Below are 14260 nucleotides of genomic sequence, written 5' to 3' on the forward strand. Positions count from 1 at the left end.
CGTCATGTGTGACACTGCAGTAGAGCGACGCCCACTACAAAAGACGTATTCTTTACATTCAATTTCAGCGTATACGTCGCGAGTGCCATATGACAGGGCCTGTCTCTCGATGTCGATTTCTATTTGGTGTCTCTTAAGTGTCGGTCTGCAGTAGGCCGCTGCTGGCCGAGCGACGTGCAGTCGCCTTACATGAAGCCCCATGGGCAACGCTAGTGCCACTGTCGACAACAGCATACTGCAGCCAGAGAGAGGAGCCGAAAGGCGCATTTCGCAGTCGAGCCACGCAATCCAACAAACTGTGCACTAGGTCAAGATTGTGCAGACCGCAAACGTTTGGTGGCACGACGCTCGTCGTCGATCGTAAGGGCGAAACAGTCAAGAGATGTGGAAAACGGCCATGTGGACACCCCCAGCAGCAGCTGTGTGCCAAATCCGATATCTGGTCGAGGGCTGCAAGATTCAGCATGATGAAGTGACAATTCGGGGAGAGCTCACAAACGCAAAGCTGCCGCCTTCTTAGACTCAGTGGTAGAGCACTGGTCTCGTAAACCAGGGGTCGTGAGTTCGAACCTCACAGAAGGCATTCATTTTTTTAACCTTCCCGCAAGGAGCGGAGCTATCTCGAGCAGCATCTAACACATGGCAGTACACTGAATGAAAGGGATGTTCTACAACCTATAACAAGTATCATGCTGGCCTCAGAGGTTTTCTGATTGCATAGGCAGAACAGTGGTTTGTATGCATTTTGTAGTATGATGTCATGCTTGGCGATGTCATTCGTGTACGAGCCTCGCTACAGTGTGCATGCATTTTATCCATGTGAAGAGGCGTAAGCAGGTGCTACCACTCTGCGAGATTCCTGCAGAAGGCATACGAATTGCGTTGAGATGCAGAGCACAAGTCAAGGCCTCCGTGGCGCAATCGGCTAGCGCGTTCGGCTGTTAACCGAAAGGTTGGTGGTTCGAGCCCACCCGGGGGCGAAATCGTTTTAACCGTCACCGAGGTGAGGACATACGTCAACTTTGTTAGAGATACACAGCTAGTGTGACAACTTGGCTGTGTTTGAGTGATGCCACAGAGCCTTATACACATTCAGCCAAGTGACACTGTAGGTAAAAACATGGCCCTACACAGACGTTCTACTGTTTTCCTATTTCTTCGTCATGTGTGACACTGCAGTAGAGCGACGCCCACTACAAAAGACGTATTCTTTACATTCAATTTCAGCGTATACGTCGCGAGTGCCATATGACAGGGCCTGTCTCTCGATGTCGATTTCTATTTGGTGTCTCTTAAGTGTCGGTCTGCAGTAGGCCGCTGCTGGCCGAGCGACGTGCAGTCGCCTTACATGAAGCCCCATGGGCAACGCTAGTGCCACTGTCGACAACAGCATACTGCAGCCAGAGAGAGGAGCCGAAAGGCGCATTTCGCAGTCGAGCCACGCAATCCAACAAACTGTGCACTAGGTCAAGATTGTGCAGACCGCAAACGTTTGGTGGCACGACGCTCGTCGTCGATCGTAAGGGCGAAACAGTCAAGAGATGTGGAAAACGGCCATGTGGACACCCCCAGCAGCAGCTGTGTGCCAAATCCGATATCTGGTCGAGGGCTGCAAGATTCAGCATGATGAAGTGACAATTCGGGGAGAGCTCACAAACGCAAAGCTGCCGCCTTCTTAGCTCAGTGGTAGAGCACTGGTCTCGTAAACCAGGGGTCGTGAGTTCGAACCTCACAGAAGGCATTCATTTTTTTAACCTTCCCGCAAGGAGCGGAGCTATCTCGAGCAGCATCTAACACATGGCAGTACACTGAATGAAAGGGATGTTCTACAACCTATAACAAGTATCATGCTGGCCTCAGAGGTTTTCTGATTGCATAGGCAGAACAGTGGTTTGTATGCATTTTGTAGTATGATGTCATGCTTGGCGATGTCATTCGTGTACGAGCCTCGCTACAGTGTGCATGCATTTTATCCATGTGAAGAGGCGTAAGCAGGTGCTACCATTCTGCGAGATTCCTGCAGAAGGCATACGAATTGCGTTGAGATGCAGAGCACAAGTCAAGGCCTCCGTGGCGCAATCGGCTAGCGCGTTCGGCTGTTAACCGAAAGGTTGGTGGTTCGAGCCCACCCGGGGGCGAAATCGTTTTAACCGTCACCGAGGTGAGGACATACGTCAACTTTGTTAGAGATACACAGCTAGTGTGACAACTTGGCTGTGTTTGAGTGATGCCACAGAGCCTTATACACATTCAGCCAAGTGACACTGTAGGTAAAAACATGGCCCTACACAGACGTTCTACTGTTTTCCTATTTCTTCGTCATGTGTGACACTGCAGTAGAGCGACGCCCACTACAAAAGACGTATTCTTTACATTCAATTTCAGCGTATACGTCGCGAGTGCCATATGACAGGGCCTGTCTCTCGATGTCGATTTCTATTTGGTGTCTCTTAAGTGTTGGTCTGTAGTAGGCCGCTGCTGGCCGAGCGACGTGCAGTCGCCTTACATGAAGCCCCATGGGCAACGCTAGTGCCACTGTCGACAACAGCATACTGCAGCCAGAGAGAGGAGCCGAAAGGCGCATTTCGCAGTCGAGCCACGCAATCCAACAAACTGTGCACTAGGTCAAGATTGTGCAGACCGCAAACGTTTGGTGGCACGACGCTCGTCGTCGATCGTAAGGGCGAAACAGTCAAGAGATGTGGAAAACGGCCATGTGGACACCCCCAGCAGCAGCTGTGTGCCAAATCCGATATCTGGTCGAGGGCTGCAAGATTCAGCATGATGAAGTGACAATTCGGGGAGAGCTCACAAACGCAAAGCTGCTGCCTTCTTAGCTCAGTGGTAGAGCACTGGTCTCGTAAACCAGGGGTCGGGAGTTCGAACCTCACAGAAGGCATTCATTTTTTTAACCTTCCCGCAAGGAGCGGAGCTATCTCGAGCAGCATCTAACACATGGCAGTACACTGAATGAAAGGGATGTTCTACAACCTATAACAAGTATCATGCTGGCCTCAGAGGTTTTCTGATTGCATAGGCAGAACAGTGGTTTGTATGCATTTTGTAGTATGATGTCATGCTTGGCGATGTCATTCGTGTACGAGCCTCGCTACAGTGTGCATGCATTTTATCCATGTGAAGAGGCGTAAGCAGGTGCTACCACTCTGCGAGATTCCTGCAGAAGGCATACGAATTGCGTTGAGATGCAGAGCACAAGTCAAGGCCTCCGTGGCGCAATCGGCTAGCGCGTTCGGCTGTTAACCGAAAGGTTGGTGGTTCGAGCCCACCCGGGGGCGAAATCGTTTTAACCGTCACCGAGGTGAGGACATACGTCAACTTTGTTAGAGATACAAAGCTAGTGTGACAACTTGGCTGTGTTTGAGTGATGCCACAGAGCCTTATACACATTCAGCCAAGTGACACTGTAGGTAAAAACATGGCCCTACACAGACGTTCTACTGTTTTCCTATTTCTTCGTCATGTGTGACACTGCAGTAGAGCGACGCCCACTACAAAAGACGTATTCTTTACATTCAATTTCAGCGTATACGTCGCGAGTGCCATATGACAGGGCCTGTCTCTCGATGTCGATTTCTATTTGGTGTCTCTTAAGTGTCGGTCTGCAGTAGGCCGCTGCTGGCCGAGCGACGTGCAGTCGCCTTACATGAAGCCCCATGGGCAACGCTAGTGCCACTGTCGACAACAGCATACTGCAGCCAGAGAGAGGAGCCGAAAGGCGCATTTCGCAGTCGAGCCACGCAATCCAACAAACTGTGCACTAGGTCAAGATTGTGCAGACCGCAAACGTTTGGTGGCACGACGCTCGTCGTCGATCGTAAGGGCGAAACAGTCAAGAGATGTGGAAAACGGCCATGTGGACACCCCCAGCAGCAGCTGTGTGCCAAATCCGATATCTGGTCGAGGGCTGCAAGATTCAGCATGATGAAGTGACAATTCGGGGAGAGCTCACAAACGCAAAGCTGCCGCCTTCTTAGCTCAGTGGTAGAGCACTGGTCTCGTAAACCATGGGTCGGGAGTTCGAACCTCACAGAAGGCATTCATTTTTTTAACCTTCCCGCAAGGAGCGGAGCTATCTCGAGCAGCATCTAACACATGGCAGTACACTGAATGAAAGGGATGTTCTACAACCTATAACAAGTATCATGCTGGCCTCAGAGGTTTTCTGATTGCATAGGCAGAACAGTGGTTTGTATGCATTTTGTAGTATGATGTCATGCTTGGCGATGTCATTCGTGTACGAGCCTCGCTACAGTGTGCATGCATTTTATCCATGTGAAGAGGCGTAAGCAGGTGCTACCACTCTGCGAGATTCCTGCAGAAGGCATACGAATTGCGTTGAGATGCAGAGCACAAGTCAAGGCCTCCGTGGCGCAATCGGCTAGCGCGTTCGGCTGTTAACCGAAAGGTTGGTGGTTCGAGCCCACCCGGGGGCGAAATCGTTTTAACCGTCACCGAGGTGAGGACATACGTCAACTTTGTTAGAGATACACAGCTAGTGTGACAACTTGGCTGTGTTTGAGTGATGCCACAGAGCCTTATACACATTCAGCCAAGTGACACTGTAGGTAAAAACATGGCCCTACACAGACGTTCTACTGTTTTCCTATTTCTTCGTCATGTGTGACACTGCAGTAGAGCGACGCCCACTACAAAAGACGTATTCTTTACATTCAATTTCAGCGTATACGTCGCGAGTGCCATATGACAGGGCCTGTCTCTCGATGTCGATTTCTATTTGGTGTCTCTTAAGTGTCGGTCTGCAGTAGGCCGCTGCTGGCCGAGCGACGTGCAGTCGCCTTACATGAAGCCCCATGGGCAACGCTAGTGCCACTGTCGACAACAGCATACTGCAGCCAGAGAGAGGAGCCGAAAGGCGCATTTCGCAGTCGAGCCACGCAATCCAACAAACTGTGCACTAGGTCAAGATTGTGCAGACCGCAAACGTTTGGTGGCACGACGCTCGTCGTCGATCGTAAGGGCGAAACAGTCAAGAGATGTGGAAAACGGCCATGTGGACACCCCCAGCAGCAGCTGTGTGCCAAATCCGATATCTGGTCGAGGGCTGCAAGATTCAGCATGATGAAGTGACAATTCGGGGAGAGCTCACAAACGCAAAGCTGCCGCCTTCTTAGCTCAGTGGTAGAGCACTGGTCTCGTAAACCAGGGGTCGTGAGTTCGAACCTCACAGAAAGCATTCATTTTTTTAACCTTCCCGCAAGGAGCGGAGCTATCTCGAGCAGCATCTAACACATGGCAGTACACTGAATGAAAGGGATGTTCTACAACCTATAACAAGTATCATGCTGGCCTCAGAGGTTTTCTGATTGCATAGGCAGAACAGTGGTTTGTATGCATTTTGTAGTATGATGTCATGCTTGGCGATGTCATTCGTGTACGAGCCTCGCTACAGTGTGCATGCATTTTATCCATGTGAAGAGGCGTAAGCAGGTGCTACCACTCTGCGAGATTCCTGCAGAAGGCATACGAATTGCGTTGAGATGCAGAGCACAAGTCAAGGCCTCCGTGGCGCAATCGGCTAGCGCGTTCGGCTGTTAACCGAAAGGTTGGTGGTTCGAGCCCACCCGGGGGCGAAATCGTTTTAACCGTCACCGAGGTGAGGACATACGTCAACTTTGTTAGAGATACACAGCTAGTGTGACAACTTGGCTGTGTTTGAGTGATGCCACAGAGCCTTATACACATTCAGCCAAGTGACACTGTAGGTAAAAACATGGCCCTACACAGACGTTCTACTGTTTTCCTATTTCTTCGTCATGTGTGACACTGCAGTAGAGCGACGCCCACTACAAAAGACGTATTCTTTACATTCAATTTCAGCGTATACGTCGCGAGTGCCATATGACAGGGCCTGTCTCTCGATGTCGATTTCTATTTGGTGTCTCTTAAGTGTCGGTCTGCAGTAGGCCGCTGCTGGCCGAGCGACGTGCAGTCGCCTTACATGAAGCCCCATGGGCAACGCTAGTGCCACTGTCGACAACAGCATACTGCAGCCAGAGAGAGGAGCCGAAAGGCGCATTTCGCAGTCGAGCCACGCAATCCAACAAACTGTGCACTAGGTCAAGATTGTGCAGACCGCAAACGTTTGGTGGCACGACGCTCGTCGTCGATCGTAAGGGCGAAACAGTCAAGAGATGTGGAAAACGGCCATGTGGACACCCCCAGCAGCAGCTGTGTGCCAAATCCGATATCTGGTCGAGGGCTGCAAGATTCAGCATGATGAAGTGACAATTCGGGGAGAGCTCACAAACGCAAAGCTGCCGCCTTCTTAGCTCAGTGGTAGAGCACTGGTCTCGTAAACCAGGGGTCGTGAGTTCGAACCTCACAGAAGGCATTCATTTTTTTAACCTTCCCGCAAGGAGCGGAGCTATCTCGAGCAGCATCTAACACATGGCAGTACACTGAATGAAAGGGATGTTCTACAACCTATAACAAGTATCATGCTGGCCTCAGAGGTTTTCTGATTGCATAGGCAGAACAGTGGTTTGTATGCATTTTGTAGTATGATGTCATGCTTGGCGATGTCATTCGTGTACGAGCCTCGCTACAGTGTGCATGCATTTTATCCATGTGAAGAGGCGTAAGCAGGTGCTACCATTCTGCGAGATTCCTGCAGAAGGCATACGAATTGCGTTGAGATGCAGAGCACAAGTCAAGGCCTCCGTGGCGCAATCGGCTAGCGCGTTCGGCTGTTAACCGAAAGGTTGGTGGTTCGAGCCCACCCGGGGGCGAAATCGTTTTAACCGTCACCGAGGTGAGGACATACGTCAACTTTGTTAGAGATACACAGCTAGTGTGACAACTTGGCTGTGTTTGAGTGATGCCACAGAGCCTTATACACATTCAGCCAAGTGACACTGTAGGTAAAAACATGGCCCTACACAGACGTTCTACTGTTTTCCTATTTCTTCGTCATGTGTGACACTGCAGTAGAGCGACGCCCACTACAAAAGACGTATTCTTTACATTCAATTTCAGCGTATACGTCGCGAGTGCCATATGACAGGGCCTGTCTCTCGATGTCGATTTCTATTTGGTGTCTCTTAAGTGTTGGTCTGTAGTAGGCCGCTGCTGGCCGAGCGACGTGCAGTCGCCTTACATGAAGCCCCATGGGCAACGCTAGTGCCACTGTCGACAACAGCATACTGCAGCCAGAGAGAGGAGCCGAAAGGCGCATTTCGCAGTCGAGCCACGCAATCCAACAAACTGTGCACTAGGTCAAGATTGTGCAGACCGCAAACGTTTGGTGGCACGACGCTCGTCGTCGATCGTAAGGGCGAAACAGTCAAGAGATGTGGAAAACGGCCATGTGGACACCCCCAGCAGCAGCTGTGTGCCAAATCCGATATCTGGTCGAGGGCTGCAAGATTCAGCATGATGAAGTGACAATTCGGGGAGAGCTCACAAACGCAAAGCTGCCGCCTTCTTAGCTCAGTGGTAGAGCACTGGTCTCGTAAACCATGGGTCGGGAGTTCGAACCTCACAGAAGGCATTCATTTTTTTAACCTTCCCGCAAGGAGCGGAGCTATCTCGAGCAGCATCTAACACATGGCAGTACACTGAATGAAAGGGATGTTCTACAACCTATAACAAGTATCATGCTGGCCTCAGAGGTTTTCTGATTGCATAGGCAGAACAGTGGTTTGTATGCATTTTGTAGTATGATGTCATGCTTGGCGATGTCATTCGTGTACGAGCCTCGCTACAGTGTGCATGCATTTTATCCATGTGAAGAGGCGTAAGCAGGTGCTACCACTCTGCGAGATTCCTGCAGAAGGCATACGAATTGCGTTGAGATGCAGAGCACAAGTCAAGGCCTCCGTGGCGCAATCGGCTAGCGCGTTCGGCTGTTAACCGAAAGGTTGGTGGTTCGAGCCCACCCGGGGGCGAAATCGTTTTAACCGTCACCGAGGTGAGGACATACGTCAACTTTGTTAGAGATACACAGCTAGTGTGACAACTTGGCTGTGTTTGAGTGATGCCACAGAGCCTTATACACATTCAGCCAAGTGACACTGTAGGTAAAAACATGGCCCTACACAGACGTTCTACTGTTTTCCTATTTCTTCGTCATGTGTGACACTGCAGTAGAGCGACGCCCACTACAAAAGACGTATTCTTTACATTCAATTTCAGCGTATACGTCGCGAGTGCCATATGACAGGGCCTGTCTCTCGATGTCGATTTCTATTTGGTGTCTCTTAAGTGTCGGTCTGCAGTAGGCCGCTGCTGGCCGAGCGACGTGCAGTCGCCTTACATGAAGCCCCATGGGCAACGCTAGTGCCACTGTCGACAACAGCATACTGCAGCCAGAGAGAGGAGCCGAAAGGCGCATTTCGCAGTCGAGCCACGCAATCCAACAAACTGTGCACTAGGTCAAGATTGTGCAGACCGCAAACGTTTGGTGGCACGACGCTCGTCGTCGATCGTAAGGGCGAAACAGTCAAGAGATGTGGAAAACGGCCATGTGGACACCCCCAGCAGCAGCTGTGTGCCAAATCCGATATCTGGTCGAGGGCTGCAAGATTCAGCATGATGAAGTGACAATTCGGGGAGAGCTCACAAACGCAAAGCTGCCGCCTTCTTAGCTCAGTGGTAGAGCACTGGTCTCGTAAACCAGGGGTCGTGAGTTCGAACCTCACAGAAGGCATTCATTTTTTTAACCTTCCCGCAAGGAGCGGAGCTATCTCGAGCAGCATCTAACACATGGCAGTACACTGAATGAAAGGGATGTTCTACAACCTATAACAAGTATCATGCTGGCCTCAGAGGTTTTCTGATTGCATAGGCAGAACAGTGGTTTGTATGCATTTTGTAGTATGATGTCATGCTTGGCGATGTCATTCGTGTACGAGCCTCGCTACAGTGTGCATGCATTTTATCCATGTGAAGAGGCGTAAGCAGGTGCTACCACTCTGCGAGATTCCTGCAGAAGGCATACGAATTGCGTTGAGATGCAGAGCACAAGTCAAGGCCTCCGTGGCGCAATCGGCTAGCGCGTTCGGCTGTTAACCGAAAGGTTGGTGGTTCGAGCCCACCCGGGGGCGAAATCGTTTTAACCGTCACCGAGGTGAGGACATACGTCAACTTTGTTAGAGATACACAGCTAGTGTGACAACTTGGCTGTGTTTGAGTGATGCCACAGAGCCTTATACACATTCAGCCAAGTGACACTGTAGGTAAAAACATGGCCCTACACAGACGTTCTACTGTTTTCCTATTTCTTCGTCATGTGTGACACTGCAGTAGAGCGACGCCCACTACAAAAGACGTATTCTTTACATTCAATTTCAGCGTATACGTCGCGAGTGCCATATGACAGGGCCTGTCTCTCGATGTCGATTTCTATTTGGTGTCTCTTAAGTGTCGGTCTGCAGTAGGCCGCTGCTGGCCGAGCGACGTGCAGTCGCCTTACATGAAGCCCCATGGGCAACGCTAGTGCCACTGTCGACAACAGCATACTGCAGCCAGAGAGAGGAGCCGAAAGGCGCATTTCGCAGTCGAGCCACGCAATCCAACAAACTGTGCACTAGGTCAAGATTGTGCAGACCGCAAACGTTTGGTGGCACGACGCTCGTCGTCGATCGTAAGGGCGAAACAGTCAAGAGATGTGGAAAACGGCCATGTGGACACCCCCAGCAGCAGCTGTGTGCCAAATCCGATATCTGGTCGAGGGCTGCAAGATTCAGCATGATGAAGTGACAATTCGGGGAGAGCTCACAAACGCAAAGCTGCCGCCTTCTTAGCTCAGTGGTAGAGCACTGGTCTCGTAAACCAGGGGTCGTGAGTTCGAACCTCACAGAAGGCATTCATTTTTTTAACCTTCCCGCAAGGAGCGGAGCTATCTCGAGCAGCATCTAACACATGGCAGTACACTGAATGAAAGGGATGTTCTACAACCTATAACAAGTATCATGCTGGCCTCAGAGGTTTTCTGATTGCATAGGCAGAACAGTGGTTTGTATGCATTTTGTAGTATGATGTCATGCTTGGCGATGTCATTCGTGTACGAGCCTCGCTACAGTGTGCATGCATTTTATCCATGTGAAGAGGCGTAAGCAGGTGCTACCACTCTGCGAGATTCCTGCAGAAGGCATACGAATTGCGTTGAGATGCAGAGCACAAGTCAAGGCCTCCGTGGCGCAATCGGCTAGCGCGTTCGGCTGTTAACCGAAAGGTTGGTGGTTCGAGCCCACCCGGGGGCGAAATCGTTTTAACCGTCACCGAGGTGAGGACATACGTCAACTTTGTTAGAGATACACAGCTAGTGTGACAACTTGGCTGTGTTTGAGTGATGCCACAGAGCCTTATACACATTCAGCCAAGTGACACTGTAGGTAAAAACATGGCCCTACACAGACGTTCTACTGTTTTCCTATTTCTTCGTCATGTGTGACACTGCAGTAGAGCGACGCCCACTACAAAAGACGTATTCTTTACATTCAATTTCAGCGTATACGTCGCGAGTGCCATATGACAGGGCCTGTCTCTCGATGTCGATTTCTATTTGGTGTCTCTTAAGTGTCGGTCTGCAGTAGGCCGCTGCTGGCCGAGCGACGTGCAGTCGCCTTACATGAAGCCCCATGGGCAACGCTAGTGCCACTGTCGACAACAGCATACTGCAGCCAGAGAGAGGAGCCGAAAGGCGCATTTCGCAGTCGAGCCACGCAATCCAACAAACTGTGCACTAGGTCAAGATTGTGCAGACCGCAAACGTTTGGTGGCACGACGCTCGTCGTCGATCGTAAGGGCGAAACAGTCAAGAGATGTGGAAAACGGCCATGTGGACACCCCCAGCAGCAGCTGTGTGCCAAATCCGATATCTGGTCGAGGGCTGCAAGATTCAGCATGATGAAGTGACAATTCGGGGAGAGCTCACAAACGCAAAGCTGCCGCCTTCTTAGCTCAGTGGTAGAGCACTGGTCTCGTAAACCAGGGGTCGTGAGTTCGAACCTCACAGAAGGCATTCATTTTTTTAACCTTCCCGCAAGGAGCGGAGCTATCTCGAGCAGCATCTAACACATGGCAGTACACTGAATGAAAGGGATGTTCTACAACCTATAACAAGTATCATGCTGGCCTCAGAGGTTTTCTGATTGCATAGGCAGAACAGTGGTTTGTATGCATTTTGTAGTATGATGTCATGCTTGGCGATGTCATTCGTGTACGAGCCTCGCTACAGTGTGCATGCATTTTATCCATGTGAAGAGGCGTAAGCAGGTGCTACCACTCTGCGAGATTCCTGCAGAAGGCATACGAATTGCGTTGAGATGCAGAGCACAAGTCAAGGCCTCCGTGGCGCAATCGGCTAGCGCGTTCGGCTGTTAACCGAAAGGTTGGTGGTTCGAGCCCACCCGGGGGCGAAATCGTTTTAACCGTCACCGAGGTGAGGACATACGTCAACTTTGTTAGAGATACACAGCTAGTGTGACAACTTGGCTGTGTTTGAGTGATGCCACAGAGCCTTATACACATTCAGCCAAGTGACACTGTAGGTAAAAACATGGCCCTACACAGACGTTCTACTGTTTTCCTATTTCTTCGTCATGTGTGACACTGCAGTAGAGCGACGCCCACTACAAAAGACGTATTCTTTACATTCAATTTCAGCGTATACGTCGCGAGTGCCATATGACAGGGCCTGTCTCTCGATGTCGATTTCTATTTGGTGTCTCTTAAGTGTCGGTCTGCAGTAGGCCGCTGCTGGCCGAGCGACGTGCAGTCGCCTTACATGAAGCCCCATGGGCAACGCTAGTGCCACTGTCGACAACAGCATACTGCAGCCAGAGAGAGGAGCCGAAAGGCGCATTTCGCAGTCGAGCCACGCAATCCAACAAACTGTGCACTAGGTCAAGATTGTGCAGACCGCAAACGTTTGGTGGCACGACGCTCGTCGTCGATCGTAAGGGCGAAACAGTCAAGAGATGTGGAAAACGGCCATGTGGACACCCCCAGCAGCAGCTGTGTGCCAAATCCGATATCTGGTCGAGGGCTGCAAGATTCAGCATGATGAAGTGACAATTCGGGGAGAGCTCACAAACGCAAAGCTGCCGCCTTCTTAGCTCAGTGGTAGAGCACTGGTCTCGTAAACCAGGGGTCGTGAGTTCGAACCTCACAGAAGGCATTCATTTTTTTAACCTTCCCGCAAGGAGCGGAGCTATCTCGAGCAGCATCTAACACATGGCAGTACACTGAATGAAAGGGATGTTCTACAACCTATAACAAGTATCATGCTGGCCTCAGAGGTTTTCTGATTGCATAGGCAGAACAGTGGTTTGTATGCATTTTGTAGTATGATGTCATGCTTGGCGATGTCATTCGTGTACGAGCCTCGCTACAGTGTGCATGCATTTTATCCATGTGAAGAGGCGTAAGCAGGTGCTACCACTCTGCGAGATTCCTGCAGAAGGCATACGAATTGCGTTGAGATGCAGAGCACAAGTCAAGGCCTCCGTGGCGCAATCGGCTAGCGCGTTCGGCTGTTAACCGAAAGGTTGGTGGTTCGAGCCCACCCGGGGGCGAAATCGTTTTAACCGTCACCGAGGTGAGGACATACGTCAACTTTGTTAGAGATACACAGCTAGTGTGACAACTTGGCTGTGTTTGAGTGATGCCACAGAGCCTTATACACATTCAGCCAAGTGACACTGTAGGTAAAAACATGGCCCTACACAGACGTTCTACTGTTTTCCTATTTCTTCGTCATGTGTGACACTGCAGTAGAGCGACGCCCACTACAAAAGACGTATTCTTTACATTCAATTTCAGCGTATACGTCGCGAGTGCCATATGACAGGGCCTGTCTCTCGATGTCGATTTCTATTTGGTGTCTCTTAAGTGTCGGTCTGCAGTAGGCCGCTGCTGGCCGAGCGACGTGCAGTCGCCTTACATGAAGCCCCATGGGCAACGCTAGTGCCACTGTCGACAACAGCATACTGCAGCCAGAGAGAGGAGCCGAAAGGCGCATTTCGCAGTCGAGCCACGCAATCCAACAAACTGTGCACTAGGTCAAGATTGTGCAGACCGCAAACGTTTGGTGGCACGACGCTCGTCGTCGATCGTAAGGGCGAAACAGTCAAGAGATGTGGAAAACGGCCATGTGGACACCCCCAGCAGCAGCTGTGTGCCAAATCCGATATCTGGTCGAGGGCTGCAAGATTCAGCATGATGAAGTGACAATTCGGGGAGAGCTCACAAACGCAAAGCTGCCGCCTTCTTAGCTCAGTGGTAGAGCACTGGTCTCGTAAACCAGGGGTCGTGAGTTCGAACCTCACAGAAGGCATTCATTTTTTTAACCTTCCCGCAAGGAGCGGAGCTATCTCGAGCAGCATCTAACACATGGCAGTACACTGAATGAAAGGGATGTTCTACAACCTATAACAAGTATCATGCTGGCCTCAGAGGTTTTCTGATTGCATAGGCAGAACAGTGGTTTGTATGCATTTTGTAGTATGATGTCATGCTTGGCGATGTCATTCGTGTACGAGCCTCGCTACAGTGTGCATGCATTTTATCCATGTGAAGAGGCGTAAGCAGGTGCTACCACTCTGCGAGATTCCTGCAGAAGGCATACGAATTGCGTTGAGATGCAGAGCACAAGTCAAGGCCTCCGTGGCGCAATCGGCTAGCGCGTTCGGCTGTTAACCGAAAGGTTGGTGGTTCGAGCCCACCCGGGGGCGAAATCGTTTTAACCGTCACCGAGGTGAGGACATACGTCAACTTTGTTAGAGATACACAGCTAGTGTGACAACTTGGCTGTGTTTGAGTGATGCCACAGAGCCTTATACACATTCAGCCAAGTGACACTGTAGGTAAAAACATGGCCCTACACAGACGTTCTACTGTTTTCCTATTTCTTCGTCATGTGTGACACTGCAGTAGAGCGACGCCCACTACAAAAGACGTATTCTTTACATTCAATTTCAGCGTATACGTCGCGAGTGCCATATGACAGGGCCTGTCTCTCGATGTCGATTTCTATTTGGTGTCTCTTAAGTGTCGGTCTGCAGTAGGCCGCTGCTGGCCGAGCGACGTGCAGTCGCCTTACATGAAGCCCCATGGGCAACGCTAGTGCCACTGTCGACAACAGCATACTGCAGCCAGAGAGAGGAGCCGAAAGGCGCATTTCGCAGTCGAGCCACGCAATCCAACAAACTGTGCACTAGGTCAAGATTGTGCAGACCGCAAACGTTTGGTGGCACGACGCTCGTCGTCGATCGTA

At 50.8% G+C, this 14260-nt stretch overlaps 24 non-coding genes across 24 annotated transcripts; all 24 read left to right on the forward strand.

Moving 5' to 3' along the window:
* Nucleotides 1–510: 510 nt before the first annotated feature.
* Trnat-cgu (transfer RNA threonine (anticodon CGU)) lies at nt 511–583 on the forward strand. The gene has a single exon. It is a non-coding gene; the product is annotated as a tRNA-Thr (tRNA).
* Nucleotides 584–906: 323 nt separating this feature from the next.
* Nucleotides 907–980, forward strand: Trnan-guu (transfer RNA asparagine (anticodon GUU)). The gene has a single exon. It is a non-coding gene; the product is annotated as a tRNA-Asn (tRNA).
* Nucleotides 981–1669: 689 nt separating this feature from the next.
* Nucleotides 1670–1741, forward strand: Trnat-cgu (transfer RNA threonine (anticodon CGU)). Its single transcript has one exon. It is a non-coding gene; the product is annotated as a tRNA-Thr (tRNA).
* A 323-nt stretch (nt 1742–2064) lies between these two features.
* Trnan-guu (transfer RNA asparagine (anticodon GUU)) lies at nt 2065–2138 on the forward strand. Its single transcript has one exon. It is a non-coding gene; the product is annotated as a tRNA-Asn (tRNA).
* A 689-nt stretch (nt 2139–2827) lies between these two features.
* Trnat-cgu (transfer RNA threonine (anticodon CGU)) lies at nt 2828–2899 on the forward strand. The gene has a single exon. It is a non-coding gene; the product is annotated as a tRNA-Thr (tRNA).
* A 323-nt stretch (nt 2900–3222) lies between these two features.
* On the forward strand, nt 3223–3296 carry Trnan-guu (transfer RNA asparagine (anticodon GUU)). Its single transcript has one exon. It is a non-coding gene; the product is annotated as a tRNA-Asn (tRNA).
* A 689-nt stretch (nt 3297–3985) lies between these two features.
* On the forward strand, nt 3986–4057 carry Trnat-cgu (transfer RNA threonine (anticodon CGU)). Its single transcript has one exon. It is a non-coding gene; the product is annotated as a tRNA-Thr (tRNA).
* A 323-nt stretch (nt 4058–4380) lies between these two features.
* Trnan-guu (transfer RNA asparagine (anticodon GUU)) lies at nt 4381–4454 on the forward strand. Its single transcript has one exon. It is a non-coding gene; the product is annotated as a tRNA-Asn (tRNA).
* Nucleotides 4455–5143: 689 nt separating this feature from the next.
* Nucleotides 5144–5215, forward strand: Trnat-cgu (transfer RNA threonine (anticodon CGU)). Its single transcript has one exon. It is a non-coding gene; the product is annotated as a tRNA-Thr (tRNA).
* Nucleotides 5216–5538: 323 nt separating this feature from the next.
* Trnan-guu (transfer RNA asparagine (anticodon GUU)) lies at nt 5539–5612 on the forward strand. The gene has a single exon. It is a non-coding gene; the product is annotated as a tRNA-Asn (tRNA).
* Nucleotides 5613–6301: 689 nt separating this feature from the next.
* Nucleotides 6302–6373, forward strand: Trnat-cgu (transfer RNA threonine (anticodon CGU)). The gene has a single exon. It is a non-coding gene; the product is annotated as a tRNA-Thr (tRNA).
* Nucleotides 6374–6696: 323 nt separating this feature from the next.
* Trnan-guu (transfer RNA asparagine (anticodon GUU)) lies at nt 6697–6770 on the forward strand. The gene has a single exon. It is a non-coding gene; the product is annotated as a tRNA-Asn (tRNA).
* Nucleotides 6771–7459: 689 nt separating this feature from the next.
* Nucleotides 7460–7531, forward strand: Trnat-cgu (transfer RNA threonine (anticodon CGU)). Its single transcript has one exon. It is a non-coding gene; the product is annotated as a tRNA-Thr (tRNA).
* A 323-nt stretch (nt 7532–7854) lies between these two features.
* Trnan-guu (transfer RNA asparagine (anticodon GUU)) lies at nt 7855–7928 on the forward strand. Its single transcript has one exon. It is a non-coding gene; the product is annotated as a tRNA-Asn (tRNA).
* A 689-nt stretch (nt 7929–8617) lies between these two features.
* Trnat-cgu (transfer RNA threonine (anticodon CGU)) lies at nt 8618–8689 on the forward strand. The gene has a single exon. It is a non-coding gene; the product is annotated as a tRNA-Thr (tRNA).
* Nucleotides 8690–9012: 323 nt separating this feature from the next.
* Trnan-guu (transfer RNA asparagine (anticodon GUU)) lies at nt 9013–9086 on the forward strand. The gene has a single exon. It is a non-coding gene; the product is annotated as a tRNA-Asn (tRNA).
* A 689-nt stretch (nt 9087–9775) lies between these two features.
* On the forward strand, nt 9776–9847 carry Trnat-cgu (transfer RNA threonine (anticodon CGU)). Its single transcript has one exon. It is a non-coding gene; the product is annotated as a tRNA-Thr (tRNA).
* Nucleotides 9848–10170: 323 nt separating this feature from the next.
* Trnan-guu (transfer RNA asparagine (anticodon GUU)) lies at nt 10171–10244 on the forward strand. The gene has a single exon. It is a non-coding gene; the product is annotated as a tRNA-Asn (tRNA).
* Nucleotides 10245–10933: 689 nt separating this feature from the next.
* Nucleotides 10934–11005, forward strand: Trnat-cgu (transfer RNA threonine (anticodon CGU)). The gene has a single exon. It is a non-coding gene; the product is annotated as a tRNA-Thr (tRNA).
* Nucleotides 11006–11328: 323 nt separating this feature from the next.
* Nucleotides 11329–11402, forward strand: Trnan-guu (transfer RNA asparagine (anticodon GUU)). The gene has a single exon. It is a non-coding gene; the product is annotated as a tRNA-Asn (tRNA).
* A 689-nt stretch (nt 11403–12091) lies between these two features.
* Trnat-cgu (transfer RNA threonine (anticodon CGU)) lies at nt 12092–12163 on the forward strand. The gene has a single exon. It is a non-coding gene; the product is annotated as a tRNA-Thr (tRNA).
* A 323-nt stretch (nt 12164–12486) lies between these two features.
* On the forward strand, nt 12487–12560 carry Trnan-guu (transfer RNA asparagine (anticodon GUU)). The gene has a single exon. It is a non-coding gene; the product is annotated as a tRNA-Asn (tRNA).
* A 689-nt stretch (nt 12561–13249) lies between these two features.
* Nucleotides 13250–13321, forward strand: Trnat-cgu (transfer RNA threonine (anticodon CGU)). Its single transcript has one exon. It is a non-coding gene; the product is annotated as a tRNA-Thr (tRNA).
* A 323-nt stretch (nt 13322–13644) lies between these two features.
* On the forward strand, nt 13645–13718 carry Trnan-guu (transfer RNA asparagine (anticodon GUU)). Its single transcript has one exon. It is a non-coding gene; the product is annotated as a tRNA-Asn (tRNA).
* The last annotated feature ends 542 nt before the right edge of the window (nt 13719–14260 follow it).

Source organism: Schistocerca cancellata, unplaced genomic scaffold (assembly GCF_023864275.1).
Source record: "Schistocerca cancellata isolate TAMUIC-IGC-003103 unplaced genomic scaffold, iqSchCanc2.1 HiC_scaffold_884, whole genome shotgun sequence".
In the NCBI taxonomy this organism is placed as follows: Eukaryota; Metazoa; Arthropoda; class Insecta; order Orthoptera; family Acrididae; genus Schistocerca; species Schistocerca cancellata.